The sequence below is a fragment of the Oncorhynchus mykiss genome, chromosome 12 (genome assembly GCF_013265735.2).
Source record: "Oncorhynchus mykiss isolate Arlee chromosome 12, USDA_OmykA_1.1, whole genome shotgun sequence".
Lineage (NCBI taxonomy): Eukaryota > Metazoa > Chordata > Actinopteri > Salmoniformes > Salmonidae > Oncorhynchus > Oncorhynchus mykiss.
Window position 1 is genome coordinate 67205090 of NC_048576.1, and position 18451 is coordinate 67223540.

Here is an 18451-nt window from a genome sequence, read left to right on the forward strand (position 1 = left end):
ATGCGTAGCTAGAGCACATAGCCTCAAAATATAGTAATGTCAACTTGTCCCCAACAATTTTTGGACTCCACCACCCTTATGGGATAAGGTTAAGACTTAGAAGACATTGGGAAACAGCTTTCCCTCCCTATGTCTGCACATAGCTACAAACCCCAGCACCCCAATGCAGCAAACAGAACACGGACTCTGGCTGTACTGACAGAGACATACACCAGTGGGTGCCCCAACTCTCACATCCCAAACCATTGATCCTGCCCTCCTGTTCTGCTGGAGGGAAGGAGGAGAAGAGATGTCACAGGAGGATGGCTAATTAAACAAGTGCAGCCAAGAGAGGGACTGGTAGAGCTGAAAAGATGATGAGCCACACACACACACACACACACACACACACACACACACACACACACACAGACACACACTTGTATAACTAACCTTCTGGGGACACACAATTCAGTCCCATTCAAAATCCTATTTTCCCTAGCCCCTAACCCTAAACCTAACACTAACCTTAACCCTAAACCTAATTCTAGCCCTAGCCCTAACACTAATTCTAACCTTAACCTTAAACATACAGACACACACACAGTCCCTTCTTCTGTTTCCCTTTTCCTACTCCATTCCCTTCTTTCCTCCTCGACTTCTCTCTTTCTCCTTCTCACATCCCCCCCTCCACCTCCGCTCTCTCGCTCCCTCCATCTCTCCTGCAGCGCCCGCTCGCCGCTGTGACAGGCGGTTGTAATATCTCCCCGGCCCATCTGTGCACGGCTCTCTCTACATTCCCCCACTGCTAGAGAAAAGGGCTTTCTGATGTTCAACCCTGCCTTTTTAATATGCTTCTTCATCACCAGCTGCACCGAGCCAACGCACCCAAGGCACCGATGTATGCCCTCCTCTCTATCCCTCTCTCTATCCCTCTCTCCTTTTCTCGCTCCCTATTTCACACTCTCCCTCTCGCTCCCTCACTCTCCCTTTCACCCTCTCCTGCTCTTTTTCACTGAGACCGAGAGAGTTCACGCAGAGTACATACATTGACAACGTTAGTTTGGGAGCATACGGTTTGCACTTTGTGACTACTAGTCAACCCCTCCCAACACCCCCACACACAAACTCTCCCCTGCTGCACTTAAAACTGCACCATCTGGCCCCTATGGTCCCTCACTTCCTCTTCTCTTCACCCCCCCCCCCTTCTCCTCTTTCCCTATCCTCCATGTTAACCCCCCACTGTGTTCCAGCCCAAGCCAGCCCATTCCAGGGAGAGGACCTTGGCCCCATGCCTCATCCTAACCCATTACCCATCATCCCCGCTCAATTGAACTCTTTTTGACTCCGTCACGATGGTCAATACTTCTGATCGGCGTGACGTTTAAAACTACCGTCTGTAAGCCGCGCTGTGACGGGCCTGGCGGCGGAGAGAACCAGACTGGGGGGGGGGGGGGGTTCTAGGAATGTCAAGGGGGAGGTGGGGATGGCGTTAGGAAACAACACAACAAGAGGAGCAGGCAAGGCATATTGACGTGTAGAGATGTTATGTTGTATGTTAGAGGGTTAATCCAAAGGGTTAATGTTCTGTGATGATGAATATGCCTGGAGTTCGAAGCTGGGAGCAGTCAGAGGGAGTGAACCACTATAAAGGAATGTAAATGGATGCATCATCTGAAGAGCAAGAAAACATAAACCTCCTTAGAAATTCCCTAGCTTCTCTTCATTTAGAGGGCTTTAGGCGAGGTTTAGCAAAAGTATGTTTTTGGACGAACTTTGGTTCATCTTCTTCATTCAAGCTTCATGTTGATTATGTAACTGAATTCTGACCTTGAACTCTTGACCTATAGGGCTGTAATGGGGTATCAGTGAGACTTTGGGTTGAATGGGATTCTGGCTTTACGTACATTTTCTCTTTCTCTGGGGTTTCTCAAACTGAGCCGTGTGGCTTAGCACAGCATAGCATGACAAGAATGGCTTTCAACTCAAACACAGACTGGCACACACTTACATACTCTCAAACACATTTACAGTGCCTTCCGAAAGTATTCAGACCCCTTCACTTTTTACATGTTTTGTTAAGTTACAGCCTCATTCTAAAATGGATTAAAGAAAACATGTTATTTTTCAATCTACACACAATACCACTTAATGACAAAGCGAAAACAGGTTTTAAGAATTTTTCTGCAAATGTATTACAAATAAAAACAAAAATACCTTATTTACATAAGTATTCCGACCCTTTTCTATGAGACTCGAAATTGAGCTCAGATGCATCCTGTTTCCATTGATCATCCTTGAGATGTTTCTACAACTTGCTGTGGTAAATTTGATTGATTGGACATGATTTGGAAAGACAACACACACCTGTCTATATAAGATCCCGCAGTTGACAGTGCATGCCAGAGCAAAAACCAAGCCATGAGGTCGAAGGAATTGTCTGTAGAGCTCCGAGACATGATTTTGTGGCGAAGGGTACCAAAACATTTCTGCAGCATTGACGGTCCTAAAGAACACAGTGGAGTCCATCATTCTTAAATGGAAGAAGTTTGGAACCACCAAGACTCTTCCTAGAGCTGGCCGCCGGCCAAACTGAGCAATCGGGGAGGTGACCAAGAACCAGATGGACACTCTGACAGAGCTCTAGAGTTCCTCTATGGAGACGTTAGATACCTTCCAGCATCTCTGCAGCACTCCACCAATCAGGCCTTTATGGTAGAGTGGTCAGATGGGAGCCACTCCTCAGTAAAAGGCACATGACAGCCCTCTTGGAGTTTGCCAAAATGCACCTAAAGACAAGATTCTCTGGTCTGATGAAACCAAGATTGAACTTTTTGGCCTGAATGCCAGGCGTCACAGTTTTTGCTTTGTCATTATGGGGTATTTATTGTGTGTAGATTGATAAGGGGCAACAAAATATTTTAATTCATTTTAGAATAAAGTTGTAACGTAGCAAAATGTGGAAAATGTAAAGTGGTCTGAATGCACGGTATAAACAGTGTGCTGTATATATGCAGATCATCATTACATACAAACAAACATACCCTTTATTACACAGTCACACAATGTACCCATAAGACACCAAATTCAAATCAATCTTAACATTCACTCTGCTCTCCCAGTGAACTAGCCCAGATTACAAAGGTCTTATTTCTGATGTGATCGAGACAGATCCATCCCATCAACCAGCCCTCACATCTCCTTGCACCATACATCAGGGTGAGAACCACTGCCATGGCATGTCAGACCGTGGTAAATCACCTCTCTCTCAGTGTAAATCAGGGTAAATATGTGGGAATCACAGTAAGTCTCCCCTATTCCCCCCTTCCCTCCCCCGCAATGGCAGAACACTCTCTCTTAGAACAGTGAGGGGCTCTCCATCTCCCAGACGCCACAGGAACCAACCCGTATCACTAGCGTGACTCCATTTTGGGGTGGATGGCGGGAGAGGGGGAAGGAGAGAGGGAGGGTAGTGGGGATGAGGAATGTGGAAGGGGGACGAATGTATGGAGGAGATAAGAGGAGAATGAGAACAAGTGGAGCGAGGGGAGAGAGAGAGCAAGGGAGGGAGGTTGGGCATTCGTTTCATCAGCGGAGGGAGTAGAGAGCAGTGCAGCGCAGAACCACAAGGGCGCCTCATTTTTCTTACCGACCTCGCAGCGACCCCACCACTGATGGGGGGAAAGGCAGGTGGAAAGACGGAGAGAGATGGAATGGGATGTAGAAAGAGAGAAAGAGGGAAGGATCCATACATGTATCGAAGAAATCAAGGGATTGGGTGGGGGGGGGCGGGGGGGGGCCTGTGATGTCATGTGTTTACCGCCGAGGGGGTGCGTTGGCACTGGCAGTGTGAGCGCTGTGATTCGGTAACCAATGGTGTGTTTGTGTGTGTGTGTGTGAGGGTGAGGAGGTGGATGATGGTGAGGGATGATGTCACCCTCCATCATTTCTCTCTAATGTCACTAATCTCTCCCATCTTTCTTTCCCTCTCCTTTCTTTTGCCTGTCTTCACTCGGTCCCTTCTGCCCTCATTCACTCTCATTTCCTTTCCTTTCGTCTTTGGTCCTCTTCTCTTGGCGTTCGCTACATTGAGCCTCTTCCCTCTCTCCTATCCTCCATCTTGTTCCATCTCGATCGTTCAGGCTGTTGTACAGTATGGGGGCTCGTTTGGTACCTCTGAACACTTAAAAACACACACACACACAGAGCAGTTGGTTGCTAACAGTAGCGCCGCGCTGCATTGCGCTGCCTGCCCCCAGGGCTGGGTTGTGATGGAGAATGGGAAGTCTGTCTTTGCCCTGCTGTTGAACCCACAGCCTGCATCTCTCCCTCCTTTTCCTCTCTTTCTTTCGCTCTCTCTCTCACTCTCTCACTCACTCTCTCACTCTCTCACTCTCTCACTCACTCACACACACACATACTAGCTTGCTACCGGCCCTTATTTGCACAACATAACGAAATGCATCCCTTTTTCATGCAAACTCAGTGAGACCTCTAAATGATCATGAGCCACGGCCACAATATTCTAACATCTAGGTTTTGTTTCCTCAGCTAACAAGGAGGTTGTGTGCTGTCCATGTGATGCTTTCACCTTTGACAACACACCTCAAATAGCTTTCTGGAGGGCTAATTTGATTTGGCACCCTGAACCTTGGTAAGCACACCAACTTTACTTCCCAAGGAAACGGCGGCGGCCATTTTGAAGCCTCTGTGCGACCGTCTGGTGACCTCTCCTCCGATGCCCCCTGAATGGAGGAGGGGTGAAGGCCGGGTCACGGCACGTTGCCCAGTTCTCTGAGGGGATAGCGCCCTCCTCTGGAGGAGTCTGATCATGATGAGGAACACTCAGGTCAGCAGGTTAGATGGAGACTGAGCCTAATGGCAGTCATGAATACAATGACAAAACATCACAGGAGAGGACACAGTAATGCCTCAACAAAAGCCTCCCTTTCCCACTCTCATTCTTCCTCCTCCCTCTGGGCATAGCCTCCCTCCCTCTCTCCTGCCTACTGAGCAGGCATTACGGATGGCCCCTTAGCCATAATGGTCGTTTAAAGTGGACGTGAGTGCGCTGCCGAGTGTCTGTAATGATGTCTGTTTACGCTGCCCCCCTCCCCCCTCCCCGCCATTTGTAATGATTAGGCCCTGGATGGATGGGGCCGCATGCCTTCGTGACTGACCAACGCTTCAGGAAGGTAAGAGGAGGGGGAAGTGTACGGGGATGGGAGGGGTGGTGGGTACTATGTCCAGGAGGAGGGGGGGGGGGGGGGTGTTCGGACAATGAGACGCTGTAGTTGATCTGCAGGTGACCCCGGGCTGACCCGACCGGTGGAGGAGCTGACCGTTAGATGATCGCTGTCCCCACGATGACCCCGCGACCCCAGACTGAAACCCCGTCACCATGGCCAATGGTTGACCCCTCAAAGTGGACGTTTGGAGTTGTGGTCGTCTACTAGGGGACACAAAGGCCACAGGGTGGGTCTCCACTGGACACACAGATAGAGTAAGAGAAAGGCACAGAAACAGAGAGTGAAGTTCGAGACAAAGGAGTCAGGCCAGAGGTGAAAGGTCAGAGCATGGTTTTTTACTCTGTCCATTCTTTGAGTCAGTGTGAGGGAGGGAGAGATGAGCTGACCTCCTGCTGGGCCATAAGTTGGGGTTGACTTCTGACCCCTGGACTTCCCCTGACTGAGGGCGTCTCATTGGCCCACATTGGCACAATAAGGTTCGATTCCAGGCTGTGTCAGTGTTCGATTCCGGCCGTGATTGGGAGTCCCATAGGGCGGCGCACAATTGGCCCAGCATCGCTAGGGTTTGGCTGGATTAGGCTGTCATTGTACATAAGAATTTGTTCTAAACTGAGTCTAAACTGGTTAAAATATAAGAAAATAAACGAGTCTGTGTTTCGGAGGGGTTTTTGGAGGAGCCAGGAGTTTGAACCTGGTGTGTGTGTCACGATAAACGGATTCATGCCCATGCAATGCACACCATAATAATATCACTATGGAGTGTAGCCTCATAGACAATCAGCCTACTGTTACGGTGAAAGATCAGTGAGCAGCACTGCATGCTATACACACTGAGAGCCCCACGTCACATACTACTGCTGCTAAAACAGAGCCAGCATGATGCGCCATCAGGGAAAGGCATTTCATGGCCACTGGAGAACGGTCATTGGCTGACAGGCTACAGTAGTGTCGCATGATAATTGGAACAAAGAACAGGACATACCAGAGTGAAAGAGACACAAGTCAATATGAGGTTTCCTGTCTTGTCATTTTGCATTCAGTCATGGTGGGCTCAGTGTTCCTTTGCCCAATTTGGACCATTTGACCTCACAAGGGGTCAGACTATGTATAAAGACTAGAGAAAATAATGACTAGCGAAACGAAGCAGTCACAGTTGAACCCACTTGTGTTTTCTAAAGGACCTAGAGTGTAAGCGTGTAGCGATGGAAGGCAGTGCCTGGGTTTGGCCCCTAGGTGTCAGCAGTGCCTGGATTTGGCCCCTAGGTGTCAGCAGTGACTGTTAGAGACAATGGAGTTGGAGTGTTGTTCCTAACTCTCTTTCTCAGTGCCACATATATGACTCACATATAAGCCCACTGTCATTCACTCTCAATCTGATCTAATCCAACAATGATCCTCTCATACACTTCCACAGGAGCCATTCTTAGTCACGTAGTCGTTTCTCTACATTAATAAGAATATAGACTATTTTGAAATGTTTTGCTGTTGTTTTCTTCCAAAAGAGAAAGGAAATTATCAAAGTTTTTCTCAACATATTCTGTGTTTGTTGATCTTCACCGCAGTGGTCCCTAACCTCACCACCTCCATTTTGACTTCACCCTGCTGCAACCAACCAATGAGGAGTGGCCGGGGGGCTGGGCTCTGTCTGTGGCACCGTTGCCCGGGCAACCTGTCGCCGAGCGACCGAGGGGCAGTTGGCCAGGCATCTAATGAGCGGAGCAACGTCCTGCCAGGAGAGCGCCAGAGAGATTTACTGTCTATTACACACCAGCTAGCACACAGCTAATATCTGCTGTTACACTCCCTGCTCAGCCATGTGGCAGCCATTTTGATCAGAATGTCCACCACACATCAGAGGTAGTGACTGGACAACAGAAAAGTCTAACATTTATTCTTGATCCGTATCACATATGTCCATTCTGAAGATCACACTGACGTTAAGTGGGATCTTCAGAGGGTTTGTATATTTTAGTGTGCTGGTCTAGCCTCAGCCAGTACTCCAGCCAATAGACACAGCTAAAAGACGGGATCTTCCCTACGGTAAATGCAGAGCAGCGTGAAATACACTGTGAATGATGTGTGCATGTGGGGACTTCCAGTAACTGAGTTAAAGCCTGAGGGATCCAACATGGCAGCTTTATCTGGATCGATGGGCCTGATGGATCGACTCACAGGACAGCCACTGAAGGGACACCCAATCCTGCTGGGAGAGAGGGAGAATAGAGATGGCAAAGAGAGGGAGGAGAGAGGGAGAAAAGAGGAAGGCGTGGGGGTGAAGAGAGGTTTTAATGGCAATACAGCTTCTGCCATGTCCCTTGAATGTGTATTTATCTGAAATTGGCGTATTCACCCAACATTGGTAGCTTTCAAAATGGTGGTGGGGAGGGTGGGAAGAGAGAACAGAGGGGCCAACTAGGGAGCCGTTTCAGGGGGAAAGAAAGACAGTCTTATGGGGACCTCTGTAAAATCTGCACCTGGGAAGGCCAAGATCCCTCCGCTCGTAAATCTGGCCCGTGGGAACGCTGGAATGCAGACTGTCGGTTGGCCAGACCCTCTGAGGAGGAACCTTTCAGTCCCACATGCATAAATTAGAACCCTGACACCTTAGAGGTGCCAATGGCGTGGCAGGGGGAACTTGTGTATGAAAGAAGAGTTCTTCAGCTCCGCCTTCTTCCCGGAGTTGACCTGCCAGTCAAATGTGGAGCTACTGTAGATGCTCATTGGTGGAAAGAGAGGCTTGGCTTTTCTCACAGAATCCTGATTAGCTGGTGTGTTGTAGATCTGTGTATCTGGGGAATGTAATGTGTTTTTAAAAGTTGTTACATTTCAATTGTATTGAGGAGGGTCAACCTTTTTGTCAAATGTAACTTGAAATTTTGACAGGGAGTCTACACACGTGAGACAACTTTCCCCTTCTATCTCATGGAGCCAGAGGAGATGAGAAGCTCTTCTACTTCACCACCTGAGAACTCGCTCCTTACTTCTAATTAGAAATGGAAATCATAAACATCCCTCCCCCCCCTGCCCCCTCTCTCAAAATGTCAGAGGGAGGGCGAGGCAGGGGTGGCAGGGTTGCGGGGCGGGGCGGGCGTAAAGATGCCAGATGGATGGTGGCATTAGACACTATTTCATGTTTCACTGTGCTGGGTGCCGGAGGAGAGGGGGAGTGTGAGGGTGGTGTGTGTGTGTGTGAGAGAGAGAGAGGTGTGTGTGTGTGTGTGTGTGTGTGTGTGAACGTGCTGTAGCAGCGGTGTCTGCACGCAGCGTGAGATTAATTCAGCCAAATTAATTGGGCCGAGATTGAAAATGAGAACGAGTCGCAGCTGAGCCCCAGCATCCCTCCTTCCCCTCCTTTTTACACTTATTTGCTCTGTTATTTATTTAGCTGTAAGGGAAATCTCGCATGCACTCTCATATGCACACAAAAACAATTATAGACATACTACACATACGTCAAGCATGCTTATGTACAGAGGAATGCCTCCACCCACCCACCACAGCTCAGTGCTGGAGCAGAATTCATTTTATAAACGTGCTTCTGGATGATTCTGTGCTGTTGCTGAGCGGGGAAGAGAACATGCCATCTGGAGAGAGGGAGGTGGGAGAGGTGGGAGAGAGAGGGAGGGAGGGAGAGAGAGAGTGGGAGAGAGAGGGAGAGAGGTGGGAGAGAGGTGGGAGAGAGGTGGGAGAGAGGAGGGAGAGAGGAGGGAGAGAGAGGGAGAGAGAGGGAGAGAGAGGGAGAGAGAGGGAGAGAGAGGTGGGAGAGAGAGGGAGCGGGAGAGAGAGGGAGAGAGAGGGAGGGAGAGGTGGGAGAGGTGGGAGAGAGAGGGAGGGAGGGAGAGAGAGAGAGGGAGAGAGAGAGACGGAGAGGTGGGAGAGAGAGGGAGAGGTGGGAGAGAGAGGGAGAGGTGGGAGAGAGGGAGAGGTGGGAGAGAGAGGGAGAGAGAGGGAGAGAGGGAGAGAGGGAGAGAGGGAGAGAGGGAGAGAGGGAGAGAGGGAGAGAGGGAGAGAGGGAGAGAGGTGGGAGAGAGGTGGGGAGAGGGAGAGGTGGGAGAGAGAGGGAGAGAGAGGGGGAGAGAGGGAGAGAGAGGGAGAGAGAGGGAGAGAGAGGGAGAGAGAGGGAGAGAGAGGGAGAGAGAGGGAGAGAGAGTGAGAGAGAGTGAGAGAGAGTGAGAGAGAGGGAGGGGTGGGAGAGAGAGGGAGGGAGGGAGAGAGAGGGAGAGGTGGGAGAGAGAGGGAGAGAGAGGGAGAGAGAGGGAGAGAGAGGGAGGGAGAGGTGGGAGAGAGAGGGAGAGAGAGGGAGAGAGAGGGAGAGAGAGAGGGGAGAGAGAGGGGAGAGAGAGTGAGAGAGAGGGAGAGAGAGGGAGAGAGAGGGAGAGAGAGGGAGAGAGAGGGAGAGAGAGGGAGAGAGAGGGAGAGAAAGGGATAGAGAGGGAGGGAGAGAGAGGGAAAGAGAGGGAAAGAGAGAGAGGGAGAGGTGGGAGAGAGAGGGAGAGAGAGGGAGAGAGAGGGAGAGAGAGGGAGAGGAGAGAGGGAGAGAGGGAGAGAGGGGAGAGAGAGGGAGAGAGGGAGAGAGGGAGAGAGAGGGAGAGGTGGGAGAGAGAGGGAGAGAGAGGGAGAGAGAGGGAGAGGTGGGAGAGGTGGGAGAGAGAGGGAGAGAGGGAGAGAAAGAGAGAAAGGGAGAGAGGGAGAGAGAGGGAGAGGTGGGAAGAGAGCAAGAGAAGCAGAGAAAGAGAGAGAAGGAGAGGGAGAGAAAGAGAGAGACAGGGGTGGGGAGGAAGGCAGGGAGAGAGGGAGAGAAATAGGAAATAGGAGGTAGGACTCCGTGAAAGTTACTCCCACACACATCTCGGTGAACCTGCCTGTGAGACCTGACATGACACGTCTTTAGCCACCTGCCAGCGGTGTAGCGACACAACTTTACCGTTGACACTATCAGTGACCCAGCCCTCAGACAGGGTTTCAGTGGGAACACAATACTTACACGACACCAGAGTAATGCTTAGTGACAGGACACTATTTCAGGGGCAGGTGGTAGGGGCAGGTGGTAGGGTAGTATGTCTTATGTCCAGGCAGTATTTCAGCGATACAGGAGTGGCTTAGTCCTACTAAAAGTCTGGGGAGGAATGGGGGGGGGTAGTAATGGCAGTGAAGTATGGAGACAGGTACTCGGTTTGAGTGACGTGTGATTGAGTGTTTACTGTGATTGAGCAGGTCATCTGTTAGTGAGAAGACAGTTGCGTATGTGTGTGCGTGTCATTTTGTTGTGTGAAAAGACAGTGCTTTAGAACCAGGACAGCGATAGAGTGACGGAGTGGGGTCTTAGAGCCGTTACTGGACCATGGTAACAGTATATTACACTAAAGGGGTACGCCAAATAAAAAAGTTATCCAGCGAAATAACAACACAATGTCAAATACAGGTAGCCTAGTCAAATAATGAACATCCAATCACATTAACCGTTACTCTCTCGTTGGAATTCCACTAACGGTCCGTATGTAGACAAACGTTGCTGCTGCTCATGTTGGTATCTGTGCTGATGGTGCAAAAGCCATGACAGGGAGACATAGTGGCGTGGTAACACGCATGCAAGAATTTCCCCCCGACGCCATTTGGGTACACTCCAACATCCACCAAGAGGCTCTTGCTGCCAAAGGAATGCCTGACAGCTTGAAAGATGGTTAAGTTTATTTGTCACGTGCACTGAATACAACAGGTGTAGGTAGACCTTACAGTGAAATGTTTACTTACAGGCTCTAACCAATAGTGCAATAAAAGGTATTAGGTGAACAATAGGTAGGTAAAGAAATAAAACAACAGTAAAAAGACAGGGTATATACAGTAGTGAGGCTATAAAAGGAGCGAGGCTACATAGAGACACCGGTTAGTCAGGCTGATTGAGGTAGTATGTACATGTAGATATGGTTAAAGTGACTATGCATATATGATGAACAGAGAGTAGCAGTAGCGTAAAAGAGGGGTTGTTGGGTGGTGGGACACAATGCAGATAGCCCGGTTAGCCAATGTGCGGGAGCACTGGTTGGTCGGCCCAATTGAGGTAGTATGTACATGAATGTACATGAATGTTTAGTTAAATGCAGTTATGCATATATGAAAAACAGAGAGTAACAGCAGCGTAAAAGGAGGGGTTGGGGTGGGGGGCCCAGGGCGGGGGGGCCCACAATGCAAATAGTCCGGGTAGCCATTTGATTACCTGTTCAGGCGTATTATGGCTTGGGGATAAAAACTGATGAGAAGCCTTTTTGTCCTAGACTTGGCACTCCGGTACCGCTCGCCATGCGCTAGTAGAGAGAACAGTCTGGGGTGGCTGGGGTGGCTGGGGTCTTTGACAATTTTTTGGGCCTTCCTCTGACACCGCCTGGTGTAGAGGTCCTGGATGACAGGCAGCTTAGCCCCAGTGATGTACTGGGCCGTACGCACCACCCTCTGCTCGTCCTCTGCCTTGCGGTCAGAGGACGAGCAGTTGCCGTACCAGGCAGTGATGCAAAACATGCTCTCGATGGTGCAGCTGTAGAACCTTGTCTGACCGCTTGCATGATGACGAGTTTCTCACACGACTGGCCTATCTGGGTGATGTTTTTTCTCGCCTGAATGATCTGAATGTAGGATTACAGGGACTCTCCGCAACTATATTCAATGTGCGGGACAAAATTGAGGCTTAAGAAGTTGGAGCTGTTCTCTGTCTGCATTAACAAGGAACACACAGGTCTTTCCATCATTGTATGATTTTTGTGCGCAAATGAACTCAAGCTTACGGACAATGTCAAATGTGATATAGCGAAGCACCTGAGTGAGTTGGGTGCGCAATTACGCAGGTACTTTCCCAAAACAGATGACAAAAACAACTGGATTTGTTATCTCTTCATGCCCTGCCTCCAGTCCACTTACCGATATCTGAACAATTGATATGAACAATTGATATCTGAAAATTGAATTTAATCAGAAGCCACTGCCAGATTTCTGGATTCTAGCATGAAAACTAAATACAGGCACAGACTGTGTGTGGGGAATGATTTAAGACTGAGACTCTCTCCAATACAACCCAACATTGCAGAGTTATGTGCTTCCTTTCAAGGACACCCTTCTCATTAACCTGTGGTGAGTTATTCAAAATGTTTGATGAACAAATAAGGTTTTGTATGTAAGATGGTTAAATAATGAGCGAAATTATTGATTATTATTAAATTATTATTTGTGGCCTGGTCCTATAAGAGCTCTTTGTCACCTCCCACAAGCCGGGTTGTGACAAAAACTCACACTCATTCTTATGTTTAATTAATGTATCGTATAGTGTGTGTGGCAGGCTTACAATGATGGCAAAAAACAACATTTGAGAGTGCGCTGATCCTGGTGCTAGAGGGGGTATGCAGTTGGAGGTTGAATGTTTGAAGGGGTACGGGACTATAAAAAAGTTTGGGAATCACTGCCCTAAACAATATCTGGGACAGAATTTGACTCGTGTTTGAGTGACATGGTTAGGGTCTGCAATAAGTGACCAGACAATGTTTTACTGAGTATGTTCGGTCACATGGTCACTTCAGAAGAATGAGTAGGCAAATTGTAGAACTGTGCACTACTGTGTGTGTGTGTGTGTGTGTGTGTGTGTGTGTGTGTGTGTGTGTGTGTGTGACAGCAGGAGAGAGAGAGAGAGAGAGAAAGACAGAGGGTGTGTGTGTGTGTGTGTGTGTGTTCATTGGAGGGTGCTTTCTGAGAGAGGGGGAGGGAGGAGATGAGTAGAGTTACGAGCTCTCTTTCTCTCATTCTCTGGTTCTGTACCTTTAGTACAAAGTGACACACTGGGTCTCGGTCTCGCCTGAGTGAGCAACTCAATTATCTCCTTTAATACAGCCTTAGCCTCGTACACCGATCCCATTATGCCACAGCACTTCCCCGCCGGCGACCACACCGCGCCGTCTCTTAGCGACAAGTCACCAGACGACGCTCTCTCTCTCTCTTTCCTGTGTAGTTTCTCTTCAGAAGCACCGGGTGCATTCTGCTCATTTTAATGTGAAATCTAGGGTTGCTACCCAGGCCGGCTGGTTGTTCGTTCTGTCAGATCGGCTGCCAGACAGAGACAGTCTTTTTGTTCTTTATCTATGGTCGTTCGTTCTATATGCTCCATTACCATACTGGCTGGCAACAGTCATAACCCTTGCATGCTAGCTAGCCAACTATGGCTAACTTACAGTCACATCAAACAGTGGAGCCAGACTAACAAAATAGCTGCATTTGCTTATTTAACTAGGCAAGTCAGTTAAGAACAATGATGGCCTACTGGAGAACAGTGGGTTAACTGCCTTGTTCAGAGGCAAAACAACAGATTTTTTTTCTTGTCAGCTCAGGGAATCGATCCAGCAACCTTTTGGTTACTGGTCCAACGCTCTAACCACTAGGTTGCCTAGCTGTTTCCTAGTGACATTTATTTGGACACATCTATAGCAATGGAAAATATGCTCTCTCGTCAGGACACTGCTGTTCAGAGGAGCTAGCCAACAACACAGCTAACACAATCACTTCAAACTGAAGCTGGAAAGACTGCAAACTTCCTGCACTTCGTTTCGTTTGACCTTTTTTCAATTGACATTTCTTTGTCTAAGTCCATAAAAATGATGCCAGCTGATTCATGATTTCGACTGGCTAGGAAATGCTGCCTGCCTGTCTGTCTTGTCCCAACGCCCAACACGTTCATTACCATGGGACAGCTGGAGATCGAATTTGAATATTGAAACAATGTTGCAAATGTTGGCGAGACCGACAGCGAGGTTCATACAAATCTCCTCTGTTGAAAACTAAATGTTAGTGTAAAAGAAATGTGAGATAATGTCTAGATGCTTTTTATAGTGGAGATCAAGTATATAAATTGCCTGGCTGGGCTGATGAGACAGTGGATTGCGCAGTCAGATGGAACAGAGTAAATAGGCATTTTAACATCATAGATTTAGCCGGTGGTAATTTGTGGAATAGACACTGTCTGCAATGCGGTTTAAACCAATCAGCATTCAGGATTAGACCCACCCGTATTTCTTAGGGTCAACAGTGACTTCTACCATAGTACCACCAATTACAGTGTCTTATGACACTGGGGGGGGGGGGGGGGGTAAATGCATATATCATTTGTTGTGATTCTGTTGTGATCTAAAACCAATATATAAAAATATTTTTTTTAAAGATGGGAGGTTTAATGGAAATCTGAGTTTTTTTCTTCTTAAAACACAAACCAGTAAACTAACACAAGGTGGTAGTCTACCTCTACCTTGTGGTTGTGCAGTCTGAGATGCTGGGATTTGTGGAACAGCCTGGCTGGGTTGATCAGCTTCTGAGAGCCAACTGGTAAATCACCACAGGTTTACAGTCTCGCCCTTACCAGCCATGACACACTTGGGGATTTCCATCTGATATTTTTCCATGGCTGCAGATGACTTTTGAACCCCCCCTTTCTCCCTCTCTTTCTTTTCTCTTATCAGAGGGCATATCACCATTCTTTCTACCCTGTGCCTGGTTGTCAGAGGACAGGTATCTCTCTCTCCGAACCCCCCCTACCCCTCTTTCAGTCAGGCATCCATCACTCACTCACTCTATTTATCTGTTTATCAAAGGACATAGCACTCCCCGTTTCAGGGCACTAATCTTTGACTCACCTCTCCTTCTGTCCTTTTCTCTCTCCCTATCGCACTCTCTCCATCAACCTCTCTCTTTCACTTCCCATCTCCTCATGTTTTGCCTCCACCTCACCTCACCTCATCTCTCTGTCTCTCTCATCCCCCGCTCTCCCTGCATCTTTCTCTACCCCCTCTTTGCCTCCTTCACCTTTCTCTACCCCCTCTCTGCCTCCTTCACCTTTCTCTACCCCCTCTCTGCCTCCTTCACCTTTCTCTACCCCCTCTCTGCCTCCTTCACCTTTCTCTACCCCCTCTTTGCCTCCTTTACCTTTCTCTACCCCCTCTCTGCCTCCTTCACCTTTCTCTACCCCCTCTCTGCCTCCTTCACCTTTCTCTCTCTCTTTCTCAGTGTGTACCGGTACACAGCGCTGTCACACAGAAAACCAAATCAGTCTGTCAGCGTGGACAGATTGATGTGTCTCTCAGCCCTGAGCCGACTGCACATAGCTCATCATTACTGTCTGCACTGCAGCTGAAGAGGAGAGGAGATATGGAGAGGAAGGGAGAGCCAATGAGGTGGGAGGAAGGGAGAGAGCAGGATATGTGGTGAGAGCAGCGGGAAGGGGAGAGGATAAGGGAGGAGAGGGAAATGAAGATGGGAGCGGGAGAAGGAGAAGAAATATGGAGAAAACAAGGAAAGGGACAAAGAAAGCATATGGGGAGAGACCGTCGAAAAGAGGAAGAGTCTGCACACGTCAACCAAACCATAAGCCCGTAGCCCAGCATGACTTCTCATGCATGTGTTTGCTTGCATAACTGCCATGTGTGCAAATGCCGGCCTACCTGCAGAGTGCGCATAAATCAAACTGGGCTGAGCATGTGTGCATATCTCTGTGACTGTGTGTGCGTGCGTACGTGTATGTGTGTGTTCTGGGTACGCACATGTGAGCTGATGTGTTTTCTATTCAAGACTCGTTAAGGGCCAACAGTTTGGCATGTGCCTGACAACACCGACATGGTTTTATCTTATTGGAGGGCCAGACTGCCAACTTCATCTGATAGGCTGTCCAATCATGTCAAATGGAGTGCTTATATAAAACCTGCCCCCTCAAAACAAAATGAAAACTAGACAATAACATTAATGTAACTTTAATATTTCATGTTAGCAAGGTAGCTAGTCTCCAACCAGTGTGTGTGTCTGTCTGTGTGCAGGACGCTCTAAATTGGGCAATTCTCATAATGTCATGAAGACATTATGAGGTGGGTGAGCCAAACTCTGCGGGTCCGAGAAACAAATGACAATTACAGGAGCAGGACGGGAGAGTCTCCTGGTTGATTTATGCAGACAATAACTGCAAATCAAAGTGGTTGAATAAGAGAGGAGAAAGGAGAAATGTAGAGGGGGAAGAAAGGAGAGTATAAAAGATGATAGAGGTTGTACACTGAGCTGGCTATCACTCTTCTAGGGTTGTGTGTTTAAAGGATAGTACAGTGTTCTGTGTCAGGTATTTATTTAAGTGCATAATTGTTGGTTGATCTTTGAATGTCATGTTTCATTTTCATGTCGCCTACTCAGAACTCTATGACACAAACTCTATCCCTCTTTCTCTCTCATTTACTTACTGGTGGCTCGCTGGCTCGCCCCAGTTGCTCAGTCTGCCTGTCTACGCCGGTGGCAGACGATGCGACTGGGCCCCATGCCAGACAGAGTCGGAGCCAGAGCCCAGAGCTGGGAGCCACAGTTCCCCGGTACCTTGCCATCTTCCATCCCTGCACTTCAGTAAATGAGCCCACAGCTAGACAGGAAGCTACAGGCTGAGCCATCGGCATTGATCCCTCTTCCTCTACTCCAGCCAATCAGGGGAGGGTTAGGAGACAGTGGTGGAGGTGGCGTAGGTGGTGTGTCGATTTGTATGTGTGTGTGGAAGGGGGGGGGGGGGGTTAGCCTACATTGTGGAGGCATGCTTCTTAAGTGTCTGGGAGTCAGCCTGGCTTAGGTAAGAAAGAGGGAGTCTGTAAGGTTAGTGTAACATTATGTTTGAGTGTTTTTCTATACCACCAACCACCCAACAAATCAGACCGATAAGTCTGCCGACAGCTGGGATTATTGACCTATCTGGTATAATGGAGCAGTAATGTAACCGAACTTTTAAAAAGTACATATGGGTTCAAAATCTGTCTCCTGTTGGGTCATGTTCTGGGTCTTTCCTTTGAGATTTTAAGTGGACATTGTGCATCGATATTGATATTGATAAGAAAGACAACATGGATAACTCATTAAATCTGATTTTCTATGAGTAAAGAGTTGCGGAAGTGACAAAACGCAGCACTTTGACATGTCCCTCTGTCACCCTCTGTGAATTCCAGGAAGATTTTAAGATCTTAACCCCAAAATGTATCCGCGATTTCACCATCATTGTAAATCCCTAGTTATTTCTGACAGTCATTTCTGAAGATCCCTCATTTTTATAATACCTGTATATATATTTTTAAAGATTTCTTTCTAAATGAACATCTAAATGGTCAAATCATAGTCTAAAGCAGGTAAGCTGGTTCTACTCTTTTCGGCCATTATCTGGTGTTTTGTGGTGTAAAACTGAAATCAAGAAATCAACACTGTTGCGCATAGATAGACAGGCTAGAAATGTTTTAACATGAAATGACTTTGGTAAAACTTCAATTGCCCCTTCCTGTTGCACACAACACGCTTCCATTCCCCCGTCATAAGGGAATTTATGGCTGATTGAAGATGAAATCGTCAACCATATTACAAGTACACTGTTACTTTATTTGGCCTTTGCTATAGTCATTTTTATTTTTATTTAACCTCTTTAGATGGGAAAATGTTATATTTTTATAAAGTTGAACATGTGCTCTTTATGACAGAATTTTAAAATGGGTGAAATCATTATTATTATTATTTTTTTTACAATTCTTAAAAGGCACTAAAATGTTGGAACAACCTTTCTCTCCATATTCTATAGTTTGGCTGAGCTGCTGTCCGAAATGTTTCCCAACTTGGGCTAAATACTACACACACTTTCCTAGATGTCAATGAACATTTTGGTTGCAAGCGCATAGTCCATAACCCCTAGCTCAGAGTCTATGGATTGTATCCCAAATGGCACCCTATTCCCTATAGTGTGCTACTTCAAAAGTAATGCATACAGGATGCATCCCTGGGCAGAGTGTGGCCAACCTGGACAGGCAGGTGCTCCACTGGGGGCTCTGGCCAGGGGGCCTAGAGGCAGGGGCCTGACCAGGCATTGTTCCAGCGTGGCACTGAGAAGAGACATCGGGGTAATGGGGTGTGGTACCAAGCCCAGCGGGCCAAAAAAAGGGGGAGAGAAGGGGTAGAGGGAGAACGAGAGAGAGTAAGAAAGAGGGAGAGAGAAGGAAAGATAGAGAGAGATCAAAAGGAAGAAAAAGAGAGAGGAAGAAAGAGAGGGAGAGGGGTGCGGGGGAGTGAAAAAGAAGAGAGAAAAAAAAGAGAGAAAACAGGATGGATGGAGCGCGGTATGAACTGTAGTGTACAGGGAAGCCCAGGATAGAACTGACATCGTAAGTCACATCGAACCAGCAGCATTCCTGCTGTGTCCTTCA